This window comes from Primulina eburnea, chromosome 13 (assembly GCF_022965805.1).
Source record: "Primulina eburnea isolate SZY01 chromosome 13, ASM2296580v1, whole genome shotgun sequence".
In the NCBI taxonomy this organism is placed as follows: domain Eukaryota; kingdom Viridiplantae; phylum Streptophyta; class Magnoliopsida; order Lamiales; family Gesneriaceae; genus Primulina; species Primulina eburnea.
This window is the reverse complement of record NC_133113.1, coordinates 12,065,595-12,086,056: the sequence shown is the minus strand read 5'-3', so window position 1 is coordinate 12,086,056 and position 20,462 is coordinate 12,065,595. Positions and strand designations below refer to the sequence as shown.

The window sequence follows — 20,462 nt, the reverse complement described above, 5'->3', positions numbered from 1 at the left end:
AAATATCAGAGCATTTGAAGGTCTGAGTAAAAAGTTATGCCCATTCTCCCAACATGTGTCACTGGAGGAACGTCGAAACACACGACACACTTCGGGGCTCTTTTGGCTTACCTTCTACAATGATTTGAACAAAACTCAAAACAACAAAGTTAAAGCCTTATGTCTTATCTAACCACTCCAATTGGCCTCACCTTATTTGGATCCATATACCATCTATTATGAAGTATATCGCATCAACGCTACAATAAACTCACACACAACAACTATAACAACCATACTAGAAACAATAAATTTCCATTCTTGACATTCTTTACCAATCATAATATAACATAAAGCCATAAACCATCACCATAAGATACCATAATCAATAATAAAAGAAATGAACGATCGGCTATTACAAGCATGATTTATCGCTTTCCCTATTATATGTTGTTTGTTATCTGAGTTGATTGCAGCATGTAATGGTTAAGCCTGAATCAGAACCGAGTCTGGATCAGAGGTATATGATCAGAGGAGGGCTGAGACAGATTATCCAGACTGTGTATTGATTTGTTTGATATTCAGATATACCGCCTCGGAGAATTCCAGAAAGGGCTACTACTTCGTATGATCAGACAGATATACCAGAAACTCAGATAGATAGATCAGAAAATCAGATAGAAACACAGATGAAGAAGTTTCAGTCGTACAAACCACCGATTTTAAAGGGTACTGAGACGCCAACAGATTGTGAGAATTGGCTTGAAGATATAGAAATGTTATTTGAATTCCTTGGATTTACAGATGAGTGTAGAATTACACTGATTGGTAATCAGCTACAGGATATCGCAAGGAGTTGGTGGCGAATAACCAACGAAGTTTTGAAACAACGTAGTTCACGAATTACGTGGAAAACTTTTAAGTTTGAGTTCTACCAAAGATTTATCCCCGTATCATATAGACAAGACAAAAGTGCAGAATTTGCAAACCTGAGACATGGGCAGTTGAGCATTGACGAGTATTTGGCTCAGTTCTTTACCTTGGTACGTTTTGTCCCTCACGTGGCTAGGAATGATGAAGCAATATCTAGTCAGTTCATTCAGGGACTGAATCCAGAGATACGTATGCTGGTGAATGTGAAACAACCGATTAATTTTGCTGATACTTTGAACCGAGCCAAAAGAGCAGAAGCAGTCCTGATGGGACGAAAGGAAGTATCAGATGATCTTCCAGCACTGAGTTCACAGCAACTGCCTTCCAGAGTTGAGATTGGCAGTAGCAGTGGTGAAAAGACAGAACAACTGAAGATTCAGAAGAAACAGTTTAAGAATTTGGGAAATGAACCGAGTGGTTCCTCGGTATCCAGTGTGTCCAGTCCGAGTTATACTGGTGTATATTGCAGAAATTGTGGAGGAAGACATCCCACAGAATACTGCCAGGGAGTACTTGGTAGATGCAATATCTGTAAACAACCGGGACACTTTGCTAGAGTTTGTCCCCAGAAGCGTTCCGGAAGATTTTAGGGAACAGAGTTTAATGGAGAAACCAAACCAGAAATTCACAACAGGTACTATTCTTTATGATTCTATTGCATATGTATTGATATATACTAATGCATTTGTTAAGAATATCTTTGACTGAGTTGCATGGAGATATGCTGTATCTGTTGGGTCTGTAGGTACTGTAGTATTGATGTCCTTGCTTGTTGAGGAAATGTTAATATCAGAGATTTCTGTAACATCTTGTATACTACAGTAAGATGAGAAGGAAATAGAAATATATTATGATGTACTTGTGTTTTCTGATTTGAATGCATTACTGATATGTATATGCTGAACAAGTACAGACATATTGTAGAATTTTTGCCAGAAATGGTAAGAGTCAGATCAGAGATGACTGATCAGTGGAGATACCGCGATAAAGATTCTAGATTTAGAATTCCTTTGATATCTGTATTGTCTATGACTCGATTAATACAGAAAGGAGCAGATTGTATCCTTATGTATTCAGTAGATTTACTGAAATAGAGCCTAGCATTGGTAGATTTGCCAATGATGTATGAGTTAGCTGATGTTTGCCTAAATAAGATTTCAGATTTGCTTGATATCAGAAAGATAGATTTCAGAATTGAATTCAGATCAGAGACTGATTGTTGTTTTAGAATTCTGTACAAAATGATATTGAGTGTACAGAATGATACAGAATGAATTGAAAGATCAGTAGAAGAATATCGACCAGGAGTTACATCCGATTTAGTGTTTCTCTTTGGCATGGGTCAGTATATTCAGAGATGTTCTGATGATTTGGGCACAGTGAAGATTGATCAGTAGTCAGAATTATCAGTATTGCCAGCAAACGTTATTTTATGAGTTTTCTTAAACTCACTAGATCTGTATAGGTTGTTTTATCTCGAATCTGATTGATATTACTGTGGTTTGCATGTATGTTTGATACCGAATATTGTAAACAGTTGAGAGTTGCAACAGTTCAGAAATATGAGATCAGAATGTATCAGAATGTTTCAGAATTGTATAACAGAATTGATATCGATAATCAGAGCCAAATACCAGGTAGGTATATTTTTTTAAATTATGTTATTAACTGATTGGTTTGTATCGAATAGTTCAAATCTGAGATGACAAATGGTGTCAGAAACAGATAGTAGTAGATTCAGTTTTCAGTTTGATGATTGAGAATGTATTTTATTCGAACAGATAGTTTTGATATAAACAGATTAGATCAGCTATGACAGAAATTGTACGGAAATGTTGGCAGAAATTATACTGATATGTCTGAATTGCTAACAGAAAAGAAAGAAAGATAGAAATCAGAAGATTTATTACAGAATTGTATAGTTCTAAATAGAAATGAGAGTACATTTCTATGGCTTTCGTAATGACAGTACCGTCATTTTTTTTTACAGATTGTAAGATAAATATGATTATGATTGACAGATTGGTCAATCTATATCTATTGGTTTGTACCAGATAACGTGCAAACATGACCAAATGACACAGATTGGTGTCAGAGAAGTGGTCAGAAAGATTAGAATACCACAGTAGATTGTGTCAGATTGTGTGGGGACCCGGACGCTAATCATCTTCTTAATCATCTTTGGGATTTAATTTTATCAGTTAAGATAAAACAGGGTCTAAAAATTTTTCTTTTTAAAATAATGTGCGGAAGGTAATGGCATCTAAATCATATACATATCTGTATAAAACTACATGTCAGTATAAAAGTACAATAATGTACAACAGTCTTTCAACTACTCTAAGGTTCAACTACTAAAGTTCAAGTATTAAACCAAGTCTACAATAAGTCCGGAATCACCACGCTATCTAGTCCAGCTTTGTAATGCCCAAGAATTTAATTACCGTAATCTGAAATGATTTGGATATGATTACTGTAATCGCAGATTAATCCGGAATGATTTATAGAATTAATCAAGACAATTATAGACGGAACGGATCGGATTAGAACACATTAGAAAGGTGTAAATGTGTGTGCCAAGAAAGGGTTCCGCGCACATGCGCGAGATGGCGGGCGCACATGCGCGGAGATGGCAGCAGCAGCAGCGCACATGCGCAAAGACAATGGCGCACATGCGCGGAGCTGGCCGAGGAGTTGGCGCACATGCGCGATGGGGGTGCGCGCACATGCGCGGAGCTGGCCGAGGAGTTAGCGCACATGCGCGAAGACGATGGCGCACATGCGCGAGCACTCCAGTAGCCTCGGAAGCAGAACAGAGCGCTGCGCGCACATGCGCGGAGGAACGCGCGCACATGCGCGAGCAGCGTTGGGGCGAGGCCGAGAGTCTCGCGCATATGCGCGAGAATGCGCGCGCATATGCGCGAGTGGTTGGTGGCGAATTTTGAGGATGACACGTACGATTTCATGCAATATATATATATAGATACACATGCAAACCTTCAGACTTTGGAAAGGAAGAAATCGAGATTGGAAGGGAAAGCTTTGTTCTTTTTCTTTACAATCAATTTGCGAGCGAACCGTCTATACAAATTGAAATCCGACTTCGGTACTGTGTTCCTATCAACGCAGGCTACGCAAGGACGTAAGTTTTATTACGTTTAGACAAGATTTAGACAAGATTTGATTTTATGATATTGTCAGAATTGAATATGATTCAGATATGGTGTTTCTGCTACCGTAGACATTGTAGAATCGAAGTCAGATTTAGAAACGGATGGTTTATGAAATTGTTATGATTTTCGGAAATGAATTGACTGAAATTTGATATCAGAATTGTGTTATTATTGATTCAGAGTGTACAGATATTGAGATTATCATTTGTATCAATATTGATTTCGAAGTCTGGTATTATATCTGTGATATTTAGATTGACGGGGTTACTCAGACTGTATTGTTATGCCGTCGAAACATCAGTTGAGTCAGATTGATCAGATTCAGATATGATGTCGATTATGTTGTGATGTTATTGATATGAATCAGATTGTAGTTATTCAGATATTGATCAGAACAGCTTGTGTTTTGAGTTACACATTGATACAGTGTATTGGTTATTGTCATTTCAGATCGGATATGGACAGACTGGACTTCGAGACTTCGTCTTCCTCAGACGGGGAAGATAAAGGTATAATTCATGTGATATTCGGGAAGAACAACTCAATTGAGATCGCGTTGAGTTGCCCAATAAATCACATACTATACTCTTATTATGTTTTTATATGATTATGCTATGATTATAGATTGTTATTCATGCATTAAGATAGGACAGTCTGGAGATCAGGCAGACTCTAGACGTTCGGCGATATCACAGCTCTGGGGAAGATCACCGCCCCTTTGTAGATGCGGATACAGATCAGGCCGAAGTCTAGGAATAAGACGTACAGCACCTCGAGTGGTGGGTAGGTGACAGCCAGTGACGTCTTATTCACCCCGGGATCCCTAGAGTTTTAGTCGAGTCAAGTCTAGACATGATTTGATTAGGACTGCATGATTATATGGATGTGGCTTCCTAGATCATGGAACCCATCGTTATTGCTTCCAGTTGTGCTAGCAGGTTTTTATGTTTTAGATTGGTTATATGCATGTTTAACTGAGTTGACATACATGCTTGTTGTGATTAGATTTCATAGCTTATGGAATCTAATATTTTGATTTTATTCGTGACAGCATGTTTCATGAATTATTTTATGTATACATGTTTACCATGTTTATACTGGGATTTATGTCTCACCGGAGTTATCCGGCTGTTGTCTTGTTTTGTATGTGTGCATGACAACAGGTGGGGCTGGATCAGGGTCGAGATGACGATTAGAGAAGACGAGTTAGCGTGGTGATTCCGGACTTACAGTAGACTTGGTTTTATTACTTGAATTTAGTAGTTGAACCTTAGATTAGATTATTGTACTTTAATACTGAAATGTATTTTATATATAGACATGTATATTATGTTAGATTCCATTACCTTCCGCAGTTTGCATATTTAAAAGAAAAATTTTTAGACCCTGTTTATCAGAATAGATAATTAAATCCCAATGATGATTAAGAAAATGATTAGCGTCCGGGTCCCCACAACAGGTGGTATCAGAGCGAAGATCCTTTAGAGATAGCTCTTGAGACTGAGATAGTTAGAATTGATAGATCTTTTAGATTAACTTAGATGGAGTTAGAAGAGAATGAGCGGGGTAGATGAATTTTCTTTCCTTGCATGTCTGTGCTAGCATGAGATTGATTTTCTTGTTGATTGACATTGTGATGCTAGCATGAGACTATATGTTATTGCTTACAGATACATGTTTACCTGATTATATGATGTAAATTGGTATTATGTATTCGGGAATATGAATCAGATCGAATTCATGACCAGCAGTAAGATGGTCAGGAGAAGATTTGAAACAGATTTGTGGTATGGGATTACTGATGTTTTTGGTAATCAGATATAGCTCCCCGCAGAATTCCAGAAAAAGGCAGTACGTCATATGATCAGACAGATAGAACGGAATCTCAGATAGATGTGGCAGAAATTCAGATGGAAACACAGTTACAGAGGTTTCAGTCGTTTCAACCGCCAATTCTGAAGGGAACTGAGACGTCAGTAGATTGTGAGAAATGGCTAGAGGAGACAGAAATGTTATTTGAATTCCTGAATTTCACAGATGAGTGTAGAATTAGGTTTATTGAGAACCAGTTGCAAGAGACTGCTAGAAGATGGTGGTTACTCACCAAAGGAGCCTTAGAGCAGAGTCGTTCAGTGATCACGTGGAAGACCTTTAGATTTGAATTTTATCAAAGATTCTTCCCTACCTCATATAGACAGGATAGAAGTGCAGAATTTGCAAACCTGAGACAGGGTCCTTTAAGTGTTGATGAATACTTGGCACAGTTCTTCACACTTCTACGTTTTGCTCCTCTTGTGGCTAGAAATGATGATGCTATGTCTAGCCAGTTCATTCAAGGATTGAATCCAGAAATACGTACGTTAGTAAATGTGAAGCAATCGAATAATTTTGCTGATACTTTGAATAGAGCTAAAAGAGCAGAAACGGTTCTGATAGGACAACAGGGAGCATCGTATGTTCTTCCAGAACCGACTCCACAGCGACGGCCTTCCAGAGTGGAGATTGGCAGTCGTAGTGGTAAGGAAAAAGAACCATTGAGAATTCAAAAGAAACAGTGCAAGAAGTTAGGAAGTGATTCCTCTAGTTCTAGCAGTCCTGGTCCGAGCTATACCGGAGTGTATTGTAGGACTTGTGGAGGGAGACATTCCCCAGAGCAATGCAAAGGAGTGCTTGGTAGGTGCAATATCTGTAAGCAGACGGGACACTTTGCTAAAGTTTGTCCTCAGAAACATTTTCGAAGACCTTAAAGAACAAAGTCATTGGTGGTAATGACTGAGAAACAAACCCAGAAACTACAACAGGTACTATTCTTTATGATTATTGCAGATGTATTGATATATACTAATGCATTCGCCAAGAGTATCTGTGATTGAATAGCATGGTGATATGCTACATTTATGGGGTCTGTTTGTGCTGTAGTATTGATTTACTTACTGTTTGGAGGAATATGTTGATATCAGAGATTTCTATGTCATGTTATATACTACAGTAGAATGAAACCGGGATTGGGCTAGATGATGATGTACTTGTGTTATATGATGTTGCTTGCATTACTGACATATATATGCTAAACAAGTACAGAAAAGTAAGATCAGATCTAGTTGATAAATGAGGATTCTAGATCCAGATTCCTTAGATCATTGTACTGTTCATGACTCGATTAGTACAGAAAGGAGTAGATAGTATCCTTATGTATTCAGTAGATCCACTGAAATCGAGTCTAGCAGTAACCAATGTGCTAGTAATCTAATAGTTGACTGGTGTTGGCCTAGATAGGATGTCAGATGTGTTTTATATCAGAATGAACAGAAAGAAGTGACAGATTACAGTATGGGCTAAGGAATCCAGTTGATTGTGTATTTCTCTTGAAGACATTTCAGTTCTGTTTCTAGATTGGCAGATTATGTGTTCAAGGGTAGTCTGAAGAATAATGCTTGTTATCTCTATGATTTATTGATATATTGGCAGCATTCGATTGATTATATTGAATATTTGAAGACCTGTGTTAAATATTCCGAGAACTGTGATTATTGTATACAGCAAGGGTCAGGTATGAATCCGGTATGCAGCTACTGATACAGATTTTCATTCAGACTATGCGGTATCAGAAATGTCAGCATTAGCAGAATGTCAGATATGTCAGAACCAGATTATCTTCTTCTGATTTTCTTGTTCTTGTATTGCTTTATATCTGCTGAGTATTGTTATGATTCTAAATCAGTATTTGAGATATCTTATATTGGTTGGGAGTATATTCTATTTGCAGATGAGATATAGCAGTTGATCTGGGCAGTATGAAGATTGGTCAGCCAGCTAGAATCTATTATGTTATGAGTTTTCTTAAACTCACTAGATCTGTATAGGTTCTTTCTATTCAGAAGTTGATGTGATATTACTGTTATTGTGAGTTAGTGTGTGATGCAGATTAGTGTAAACAGTTTAGAATTATAACCAGTATTTTCAGACCTGTATTTTGTTGATCAGATCAGTATAACAGCTATGTGATTTGTGTTTTGTATAAGACCGACTATCGTGCTATATCAGAATGTTACAGAATTGTTTACAGCTTTTGGTATTGATCGTCAGAGCCGAATACCAGGTAGGTATTTCTTATTTATTTTTATGTTATTAACTGATCTTTTACAGCATAGTTCGAATCTGAACTCTCAGGTAGTGTCAGAAATGCACCGTAGGGAATTCAGTTTTCATTCAGATGGTTCAGAATATAGGATATCCGAACAGATAGTGTTGGTATAGACAGACTTGATCAGTGGTAACAGAATTTGTACAGAAATATGGGCAGAAAGTGTACTGATATGTTTGAAGCATTAACAAAATAAGCCAGAAAGCTAGGAATCAGAAGATGAGTACCGACTTAGGGTATTTCTGAATAGAAATGGGAGTACATTTCTATGGCTTTAGTAATGAAAGTACCGCCATTTTTTTTTCCAAAGTAAGATATGATATGATTATGATTGATAGATTATTCAATCTGTATCTATCAGTTTGTACCAGATGACGTACAAACAGGACCAGATGACATAGATCGATGTCAAAGAATTAATCAGATGGATTAGAACGCTGCCTTGGATGATATCAGATTGTGATTGTGATGAAGTTTGTACTTATGGTAGGTTATATCATAAGCTGGTTCTCTCAGACTTGTTAACAGAGTGACAGGTAGTCAGTGTGTAGTAATACCCAGATATTGGAAGACATTGATAGAACTCGAGTGCTGGATGTTAGCACTAGTTATCAAGATAGTGCAGAAGGAATAGATGTAGGAAACCAATGTCAGATGATGACGATTGGTATTTGGAGCCGAAGATGGGATAGCAACTACAGGTGGGTATATACGGATGTTGTATAGCCAGTAATATGGGATTGATTCGGCTAGTGAAATGAGTTTGGATGTTAAACTCTGGTATGCATTTCTTCTGATAGATTTGGGTTGATGATTGGTGAGTTCGAGGACGAACTCAATTCTAAGAGGGGGAGAAATGTAATGCCCAAGAATTTAATTACCGTAATCTGAAATGATTTGGATATGATTACTGTAATCGCAGATTAATCCGGAATGATTTATAGAATTAATCAAGACAATTATAGACGGAACGGATCGGATTAGAACACATTAGAAAGGTGTAAATGTGTGTGCCAAGAAAGGGTTCCGCGCACATGCGCGAGATGGCGGGCGCACATGCGCGGAGATGGCAGCAGCAGCAGCGCACATGCGCAAAGACAATGGCGCACATGCGCGGAGCTGGCCGAGGAGTTGGCGCACATGCGCGATGGGGGTGCGCGCACATGCGCGGAGCTGGCCGAGGAGTTAGCGCACATGCGCGAAGACGATGGCGCACATGCGCGAGCACTCCAGTAGCCTCGGAAGCAGAACAGAGCGCTGCGCGCACATGCGCGGAGGAACGCGCGCACATGCGCGAGCAGCGTTGGGGCGAGGCCGAGAGTCTCGCGCATATGCGCGAGAATGCGCGCGCATATGCGCGAGTGGTTGGTGGCGAATTTTGAGGATGACACGTACGATTTCATGCAATATATATATATAGATACACATGCAAACCTTCAGACTTTGGAAAGGAAGAAATCGAGATTGGAAGGGAAAGCTTTGTTCTTTTTCTTTACAATCAATTTGCGAGCGAACCGTCTATACAAATTGAAATCCGACTTCGGTACTGTGTTCCTATCAACGCAGGCTACGCAAGGACGTAAGTTTTATTACGTTTAGACAAGATTTAGACAAGATTTGATTTTATGATATTGTCAGAATTGAATATGATTCAGATATGGTGTTTCTGCTACCGTAGACATTGTAGAATCGAAGTCAGATTTAGAAACGGATGGTTTATGAAATTGTTATGATTTTCGGAAATGAATTGACTGAAATTTGATATCAGAATTGTGTTATTATTGATTCAGAGTGTACAGATATTGAGATTATCATTTGTATCAATATTGATTTCGAAGTCTGGTATTATATCTGTGATATTTAGATTGACGGGGTTACTCAGACTGTATTGTTATGCCGTCGAAACATCAGTTGAGTCAGATTGATCAGATTCAGATATGATGTCGATTATGTTGTGATGTTATTGATATGAATCAGATTGTAGTTATTCAGATATTGATCAGAACAGCTTGTGTTTTGAGTTACACATTGATACAGTGTATTGGTTATTGTCATTTCAGATCGGATATGGACAGACTGGACTTCGAGACTTCGTCTTCCTCAGACGGGGAAGATAAAGGTATAATTCATGTGATATTCGGGAAGAACAACTCAATTGAGATCGCGTTGAGTTGCCCAATAAATCACATACTATACTCTTATTATGTTTTTATATGATTATGCTATGATTATAGATTGTTATTCATGCATTAAGATAGGACAGTCTGGAGATCAGGCAGACTCTAGACGTTCGGCGATATCACAGCTCTGGGGAAGATCACCGCCCCTTTGTAGATGCGGATACAGATCAGGCCGAAGTCTAGGAATAAGACGTACAGCACCTCGAGTGGTGGGTAGGTGACAGCCAGTGACGTCTTATTCACCCCGGGATCCCTAGAGTTTTAGTCGAGTCAAGTCTAGACATGATTTGATTAGGACTGCATGATTATATGGATGTGGCTTCCTAGATCATGGAACCCATCGTTATTGCTTCCAGTTGTGCTAGCAGGTTTTTATGTTTTAGATTGGTTATATGCATGTTTAACTGAGTTGACATACATGCTTGTTGTGATTAGATTTCATAGCTTATGGAATCTAATATTTTGATTTTATTCGTGACAGCATGTTTCATGAATTATTTTATGTATATACATGTTTACCATGTTTATACTGGGATTTATGTCTCACCGGAGTTATCCGGCTGTTGTCTTGTTTTGTATGTGTGCATGACAACAGGTGGGGCTGGATCAGGGTCGAGATGATGATTAGAGAAGACGAGTTAGCGTGGTGATTCCGGACTTACAGTAGACTTGGTTTTATTACTTGAATTTAGTAGTTGAACCTTAGATTAGATTATTGTACTTTAATACTGAAATGTATTTTATATATAGACATGTATATTATGTTAGATTCCATTACCTTCCGCAGTTTGCATATTTAAAAGAAAAATTTTTAGACCCTGTTTATCAGAATAGATAATTAAATCCCAATGATGATTAAGAAAATGATTAGCGTCCGGGTCCCCACAAGCTTCTTTCTCATCTTGACCCTGATCCAGCCCCACCTGTTGTCATGCACACATACAAAACAAGACAACAGCCGGATAACTCCGGTGAGAATAAATCCCAGTATAAAACATGGTAAGCATGTATATACACAAAGTAAATCATGAAACGATCTATCATGAATAAACTTAAAAGTAATAGATTTCATATTATATGAAATTAAATCAAAATAAGCATGCAACTCAATCAGATAAACATGCATTTCAAATCAAATCTTAAAAACATGCTATCATTACTGAAAGCAATAAAGATGGGTTCCAAGGTCTAGGAAACCACATTCATAACGCATGCAATTCTATTCAAATCCATGTCTAGACTCAACTCAACTATAACTCTAGGGATCCCGTTGTGAATAAGACGATCTATCACCTACTCTCCAATCGGGGTGACGGTACGTCTTATTCCTAGACTTCGGTCTGATCTGTATCCATATCTACCATAGGGAATGATCTTCCCCTAAAGCTGTGATATCACCGAACGTCTAGAAGTTTCACTGATCTGTCAAGACTTTCCTATCTTAAATGAAATTAATATTAATCTATAAACAAAGCATAATCATATCAAAACATAAATAATAGTCTAGTATGTGATTTTATTGGGAAACTCAAATGGGATCTCAAATGAGTTTGTCTTCCCGAATATCACATGAATTATACCTTTGTCGTCCCGGTCTGACGAAGACGATGACCTGTATTCAACTCTGTCCATCCCGAATCTGAAATGACAATATCGAATACTCTGTATCAATGAATACCTCAAAATACAATCTGTTCTAATCAATACTTAACTCAGTACATATCTGATCAATATCTGAATAAGATACAATTCAATTCCCGTCATCGCTATCACAATACAATCTGAATCATATCGAAATCTGATTAATCTAATTCAACTGATGTTTCGACGGTATAATAATACAATCTGAATAACCCCGTCAGTCTGAACATCACATATATAATACTGGAACTCGTAATCAATACTGATACAAGTGATAATCTTAATAACAATACGAATCTGATATGAAATCTCAGTCAAATCCACTCCAAAAATCATAACAAATACATAAACAATCTGTTCTTCAATCTGACTTCAATTATATACTGTCTACGGTAGCAGATACACCATATCTGAATCATATTCAATTCTAGTAATATCATATTTTTAAAACATCTCAAAACGTAACAAAACTTACGTTCAGTTGTAGCCTGTGTTGATAGGAACACAGTACCGAAGTCGGATTTCAATTCAGATAGACGGTTCGCTCGTAAATCGATTTCGAAATGTCCGAACCAAGCTTTCCCCAACCTTTTCGATTTCCTTCTGCCAAAATCTGAAGGTTTGCATGTGTATATATATATATATTGCATGCAAATCATACGTGTCATTTCCGAATTTTGCCACAAAACAACTCGCGCATGTGCGCGCTTCATCTCGCGCATATGCGCCACATATTCTGGAGCTGTCGCGCATATGCGCGCATTTTCTCGCGCATATGCGCGAGGTCTTCTGGACCCCTCGCGCATATGCGCGTGTTTCTTCGCGCATGTGCGCCGGTCCTTACTTTTGAGATGTTCGGCCGAACATCTCGATATGTTCGGTTGAACATCTTGACTTATATTATAACGATGCCCGACTTCTTCATTCAAGTTCGTATAACCTCAATGATGAAATTAATCAACGTATGATTACAGTAATTAAGTCTCGGGCATTACATTTCTCCCCCTCTTAGATCTGAGTTCGTCCTCGAACTCACAAGCAATCACTTCAGATATATCAGAAGAAATGTATACAAAGTTCAAAACAGAACTCATCTCAATGAATCTGTTCTGAAATCTCAATCTTGCAATACTGGCTATACAACATCTGTATAAACCAACTACAGCTCATAACAAATTACTGTCATCAGCGGTTATCAAATCTGTTTATCCCGATCAAGGATATATTCAATCTTGTCTTCAAATACCAATCGTCACCATCCGACGCTGGCATGATAAATCTGTCTGATCTGAGCTATTCTCATTCTATTCTGAATCAACTATCTTTTCTGAGTCATATTTCTGACTGTATCAGATCATACACCGGTATCTCTGAGATATTATTCTGATTCAAAGAATCTATAGTACTCACTGTACAATGTCTCATCTGTACCTATCTCATAATCCCTCTGGTAATCTGATAAATACCATCATATCATAACTCACATAGTACAAATCTGTCATCTTAACTAGTGCTAACATCCAGCACTACAGCTGTATAGTGCTAACATCCAACACTAAAGCTGTAACAAAATCTGCTAATATCTTGCTAATACATTCTGACCATTTCTCTGACATTGATCTTTGTCATTTGGTCATGTTTGTACGTGATCTGGTACAAACTAATAATTATAGATTGATTAATATGTCAATCCCAATCATATCATGTCTCAATCTGGAAGTATTACAGTGATCTCACTACGAAATTCTTAGAAATATACTTCCCATGTTTAACCAAAAATATACAAATTCTGTAATAACTCTTCTGATTTCTATCTTTCTGTCTTCTTTTATTGGCGATTCCGACGTATCAGTAAAATTTCTGCCAACATTTCAGTTAATAATAAAATTAAAGAAAAATACCTACCTGGTATTCGGCTCTGACTATCAATATCAATTCTGTTATACAATTCTGAAACATTCTGACATCATAAGATAATCAATCTCATACAAAATACACAATCACATATCTGTTACTCGACTCTGATTACGGAAATCTAATTCTGAACATTCTGATCACATTTCTGAATTACTGTAACTCTCCCCGGTTCACAATAATCTGTAGCATATACGGATTCAAAACAACAGTAATATCAAATCAGAGACGAAATATCAATATCCGATACAGATCTAGTGAGTTCAGTGAACTCATAAAATAAGGATTTCTGATAAATATCTTCATGTCATTCTGCTCAACTGGTATAGCTCATCTGCAATAAAATATTCTTCACCAAAACAATATAAGATGTCTCGAATACTGATTTAGAAAAATAATAATAATACTCAGCAGATAGAAAGCAGCAGTCGAATAAAATAATCTGCCAACTCAGACAAAATACATTTCTGATATTTCTGACATTTCTGATCTTTCTGATATCAGTATCATTCTCGGTTCTGATCATGATCTTCACTGTGTCAAAATCAATCGGTATACCGTCTTCAGATATCGCCTATTCTGAATACAATCTGTTTCAAGCAATCTTCTTATCTGAACGATTTCTGTATACTACAATCACAGCTCTCAATATATTCAATAAAATCTTTAGATATCCAATTCAATCAATCAAATGCTACTAATCTATCAAAGTCTTATAGATTCAAAAGCATAAAATCATCTGAATATCTCTGAACATACTGACACATGCCAAAGAGAAACACTAACTCAGCTGTCACTCTTGGTCGATATTCTTTTACTGCTCTTTCAATTCTTTCAATTTATTCTGTATCGTTCTGTACATTCAATATTATCCTGTACTGAGTTCTAAAACAACAAACAGTACCGGATCTCGATTCAATTCTGAAATCCATCTTTCTGATATGAAACAAATCTGAAATCTTTTCTGGTTAACAATCAGCTAATTCTTACATCACTGTCAATTCTGTAATTGCTAAACTCGATTTCAGTGGGTCTACTGAATACATAAGGATACTATCTGTCCTTTCTGTATGAATCGAGTTAGAGCAATATTAAGATAAAATGAATTCTGAGTCTAGAATCCTTACCAGGAATTCCCCGTTTCTCAGCCAGATCTGGTCTGAATCTGACCATTTCTGGAATAATTCTACAATATTTTGTACTTGCTTATCATCTCAATATCAATAATGCAATCAAATCAGATCAACTAACACAAGTACAACACAATCTAACTCAATCTCCTTCTATCTTACTATAGTATATGTGTATCACAAAAATCTCTGATATCCACATTTTCCTCAACAATCAAAGAAATCAATACTACAGTATAAACAAACCCAACAGGTACAGCATATCTCCATGCAACTCAGTCAAAGATATTCTTAACAAATGCATTAGTATATATCAATACATATGCAACATAATCATAAATGAATAGTACCTGTCACTACATCATCAAGTGTCTCTTGGGTCTGTTCCCCGATCACTACCACCAGATGGTCCAGCTCCCGGAAATCTACGGGGATCTCTTTGGGGACAAACTCTAGCAAGGTGTCCCAGTTGTTTACAGACATTGCATCTGCCAGTCACTCCCCAGCATTGCTCAGTGGGATGTCTCCCTCCGCAATTCCTGCAGTACACTCCAGGGTAGCTCGCGCTGGAACCACTAGAGCTGGATGAAACCGCTCAGTCCACTCCCTAACTTCTTGAAGGACTTCTTTCGAGTTTTCAGCAAGTATTGCTTTCCACTCGTACTGCCACGCTCAAATCTCGAAGGGGATTGTGGTGTCTGGGGTTGCTTCACACACAACCTCGTTAATTGTCGAATCAGACTCGCTTCTGCTCTCTTTGCTTTACTCAAGACATCAGCAAAGTGATAAGGTCGCTGTAGATTCATGAATGCAACTATCTCCGAATTCAATCCTCTGATGAATTGATTCACTACAGCTTCATCATCCCTAGCCATATGAGGAGCAAAACGCAACAGAGTAGAGAATTTAGCAGCATAATCATCAATATTCAATTGACCTTGACTTAAATTCTCAAATTCTGCTTTCTTGTCTTCTCGGTACGAGGCGGAGAAAAACCTTTGATAGAATTCAGTCTTGAAGACTTCCCACGTGATCATCGTACCACGTTGTGCTAATACTCCTTTGATTGTAATCCACCAACTTCTGGCAGCCTCTCGTAATTGGTGAAATACCAATTTAACCCTCTGGTCATCTGTTCAATCCAGTAAATCAAACAAGATTTCTATATCATCTAACCAGTTCTGACAATCTGCAGATGTCTCGATACCACTCAAACTCGGCGGCTGAAATAACTGAAGTTCTGCCAACTTTACTTCCATCGGAGTTTCTGATGCATCTATCTGTTCAGACGAAGTACTAACCTTTTCTGGAATTCTCCGAGGCGGTATATCTGAATATCAAACAAATCAATACACGATCTGTATAATCTGTCTCAGCCCTCCTCTGATCATTTACCTCTGATTCAGACTCGGTTCTGATCCAGGCTTTGTAATTACATGCTGCAATCAACTCAGATACCAACCAACATGTAATAGGGAAAGCAATAAATCATGCTGGCACACACAATGTAATTCAACATTGAAATAAATCTCATGCTAGCAATCACATGCAAGGAAAAAAAATACAATCTACCCCGGTCATTCTCTTCTATCTCAATATAAAGAATCTATCAGTTCTGACTATCTCCTCCTAAAGGATCTATGGCTCTGATACCACCTGTTGTGGGGACCCGGACGCTAATCATCTTCTTAATCATCTTTGGGATTTAATTTTATCAGTTAAGATAAAACAGGGTCTAAAAATTTTTCTTTTTAAAATAAAGTGCGGAAGGTAATGACATCTAAATCATATACATATCTGTATAAAACTACATGTCAGTATAAAAGTACAATAATGTACAACAGTCTTTCAACTACTCTAAGGTTCAACTACTAAAGTTCAAGTATTAAACCAAGTCTACAATAAGTCCGGAATCACCACGCTATCTAGTCCAGCTTCTTTCTCATCTTGACCCTGATCCAGCCCCACCTGTTGTCATGCACACATACAAAACAAGACAACAGCCGGATAACTCCGGTGAGAATAAATCCCAGTATAAAACATGGTAAGCATGTATATACACAAAGTAAATCATGAAACGATCTATCATGAATAAACTTAAAAGTAATAGATTTCATATTATATGAAATTAAATCAAAATAAGCATGCAACTCAATCAGATAAACATGCATTTCAAATCAAATCTTAAAAACATGCTATCATTACTGAAAGCAATAAAGATGGGTTCCAAGGTCTAGGAAACCACATTCATAACGCATGCAATTCTATTCAAATCCATGTCTAGACTCAACTCAACTATAACTCTAGGGATCCCGTTGTGAATAAGACGATCTATCACCTACTCTCCAATCGGGGTGACGGTACGTCTTATTCCTAGACTTCGGTCTGATCTGTATCCATATCTACCATAGGGAATGATCTTCCCCTAAAGCTGTGATATCACCGAACGTCTAGAAGTTTCACTGATCTGTCAAGACTTTCCTATCTTAAATGAAATTAATATTAATCTATAAACAAAGCATAATCATATCAAAACATAAATAATAGTCTAGTATGTGATTTTATTGGGAAACTCAAATGGGATCTCAAATGAGTTTGTCTTCCCGAATATCACATGAATTATACCTTTGTCGTCCCGGTCTGACGAAGACGATGACCTGTATTCAACTCTGTCCATCCCGAATCTGAAATGACAATATCGAATACTCTGTATCAATGAATACCTCAAAATACAATCTGTTCTAATCAATACTTAACTCAGTACATATCTGATCAATATCTGAATAAGATACAATTCAATTCCCGTCATCGCTATCACAATACAATCTGAATCATATCGAAATCTGATTAATCTAATTCAACTGATGTTTCGACGGTATAATAATACAATCTGAATAACCCCGTCAGTCTGAACATCACATATATAATACTGGAACTCGTAATCAATACTGATACAAGTGATAATCTTAATAACAATACGAATCTGATATGAAATCTCAGTCAAATCCACTCCAAAAATCATAACAAATACATAAACAATCTGTTCTTCAATCTGACTTCAATTATATACTGTCTACGGTAGCAGATACACCATATCTGAATCATATTCAATTCTAGTAATATCATATTTTTAAAACATCTCAAAACGTAACAAAACTTACGTTCAGTTGTAGCCTGTGTTGATAGGAACACAGTACCGAAGTCGGATTTCAATTCAGATAGACGGTTCGCTCGTAAATCGATTTCGAAATGTCCGAACCAAGCTTTCCCCAACCTTTTCGATTTCCTTCTGCCAAAATCTGAAGGTTTGCATGTGTATATATATATATATTGCATGCAAATCATACGTGTCATTTCCGAATTTTGCCACAAAACAACTCGCGCATGTGCGCGCTTCATCTCGTGCATATGCGCCACATATTCTGGAGCTGTCGCGCATATGCGTGCATTTTCTCGCGCATATGCGCGAGGTCTTCTGGACCCCTCGCGCATATGCGCGTGTTTCTTCGCGCATGTGCGCCGGTCCTTACTTTTGAGATGTTCGGCCGAACATCTCGATATGTTCGGTTGAACATCTTGACTTATATTATAACGATGCCCGACTTCTTCATTCAAGTTCGTATAACCTCAATGATGAAATTAATCAACGTATGATTACAGTAATTAAGTCTCGGGCATTACATTTCTCCCCCTCTTAGATCTGAGTTCGTCCTCGAACTCACAAGCAATCACTTCAGATATATCAGAAGAAATGTATACAAAGTTCAAAACAGAACTCATCTCAATGAATCTGTTCTGAAATCTCAATCTTGAAATACTGGCTATACAACATCTGTATAAACCAACTACAGCTCATAACAAATTACTGTCATCAGCGGTTATCAAATCTGTTTATCCCGATCAAGGATATATTCAATCTTGTCTTCAAATACCAATCGTCACCATCCGACGCTGGCATGATAAATCTGTCTGATCTGAGCTATTCTCATTCTATTCTGAATCAACTATCTTTTCTGAGTCATATTTATGACTGTATCAGATCCTACACCGGTATCTCTGAGATATTATTCTGATTCAAAGAATCTATAGTACTCACTGTACAATGTCTCATCTGTACCTATCTCATAATTAAGTCTCGGGCATTACAGATTGTGATTTTGCTTGAATTTGTATTCGTGATAGAGTATATCATGAACTCTCTCTGAGATTGTTTTACAGATTGACAGGCAGTCAGAATGTGTTATCCAGAGATTGGAAGATTTTTGTACAGCTTTAGCGCTGGATGTTAGCACTAATTGATATGATTCAGCATTACTGTGTGACAATAGCTATCAGCTTATCAGAAGGGTAATGAGATAGTATAGACAAGACAGTATACGAAGAGTACTACAGATTTCTTTTGAAGACAATTCGAAGGAAGATGCAGATATTTCAGAATAGACAGATTTAAGAAACCAACGTCGGATGATGACGATTGGTAGTTGAAGCTAAAGATTGTTTATGTCTTTGTTTGAGGTAAACAGATTTGTTAACAGCTGATGATACTGATATGTGATAAGCTGTAGATTGGTTTATACGGATGTTGTATAGCCAGTATGATGAGATTGATTTTGTCAGAACTAGTTTGAGAAGTATTATGATATGATACTTAATGAATTCTTATTCCAGCTAGGAATCAGATATTTGAGTTCTGGTTTAAACTCTGTACGCATTTCCTAAATTGATTGTTGTGAGTTCGAGGACGAACTCAGATCTAAGAGGGGGAGAAATGTAATGCCCGAGATTTAATTACGGTAATCAGATGTTGATTAATTGACATAATTGAGGTTATAGGAACTCAAATGACGAAGCCGGGCGTGGTGTATTTTACATCAAGATGTTCGACCTAACATCTCAAGATGTTCGACCGAACATCTCGCGCCCGAGCGGTAAATTATGTCCGCCCGAGCGCGATTGTTTAATGGATGAAGGCCAAGAGTTCTTCGCCCGAGCGGAAACTTTTGTCCGCCCGAGCGAGAGACGTGCTGCACAAAGAGTGTGACACGTTTTCTTATATTGCATGTATATATATATATATATATATATGTGCAATAACCGAGTCATTCTTCAGAGTTGAAGTACAGAATCGAGGAAAAAGGTTCCGAGGAAGAATTTGGATTTGTAATTGACGATTTTGGAGATCCGTCCGTCTGATTTTAAATCCGACTACAGTACTGTATTCCTATCAACGCAGGCTCCAACTGGACGTAAGTTTTGTTACGTTTAGACAAGATTTGAATTTATGATATTGTCAGAATTGAATATGAATCAGATATGATGTTTCTGCTACCGTAAATATTATAGAATTGAAGTCAGATTAAAGAACAGA

The 20,462-nt window shown here is 37.5% G+C and overlaps 1 pseudogene; it reads left to right on the top strand.

Moving 5' to 3' along the window:
* Positions 1–668: 668 nt before the first annotated feature.
* LOC140810305 (uncharacterized) overlaps positions 669–20,462 on the top strand; it is a 44,763-nt pseudogene continuing 24,969 nt past the window's right edge.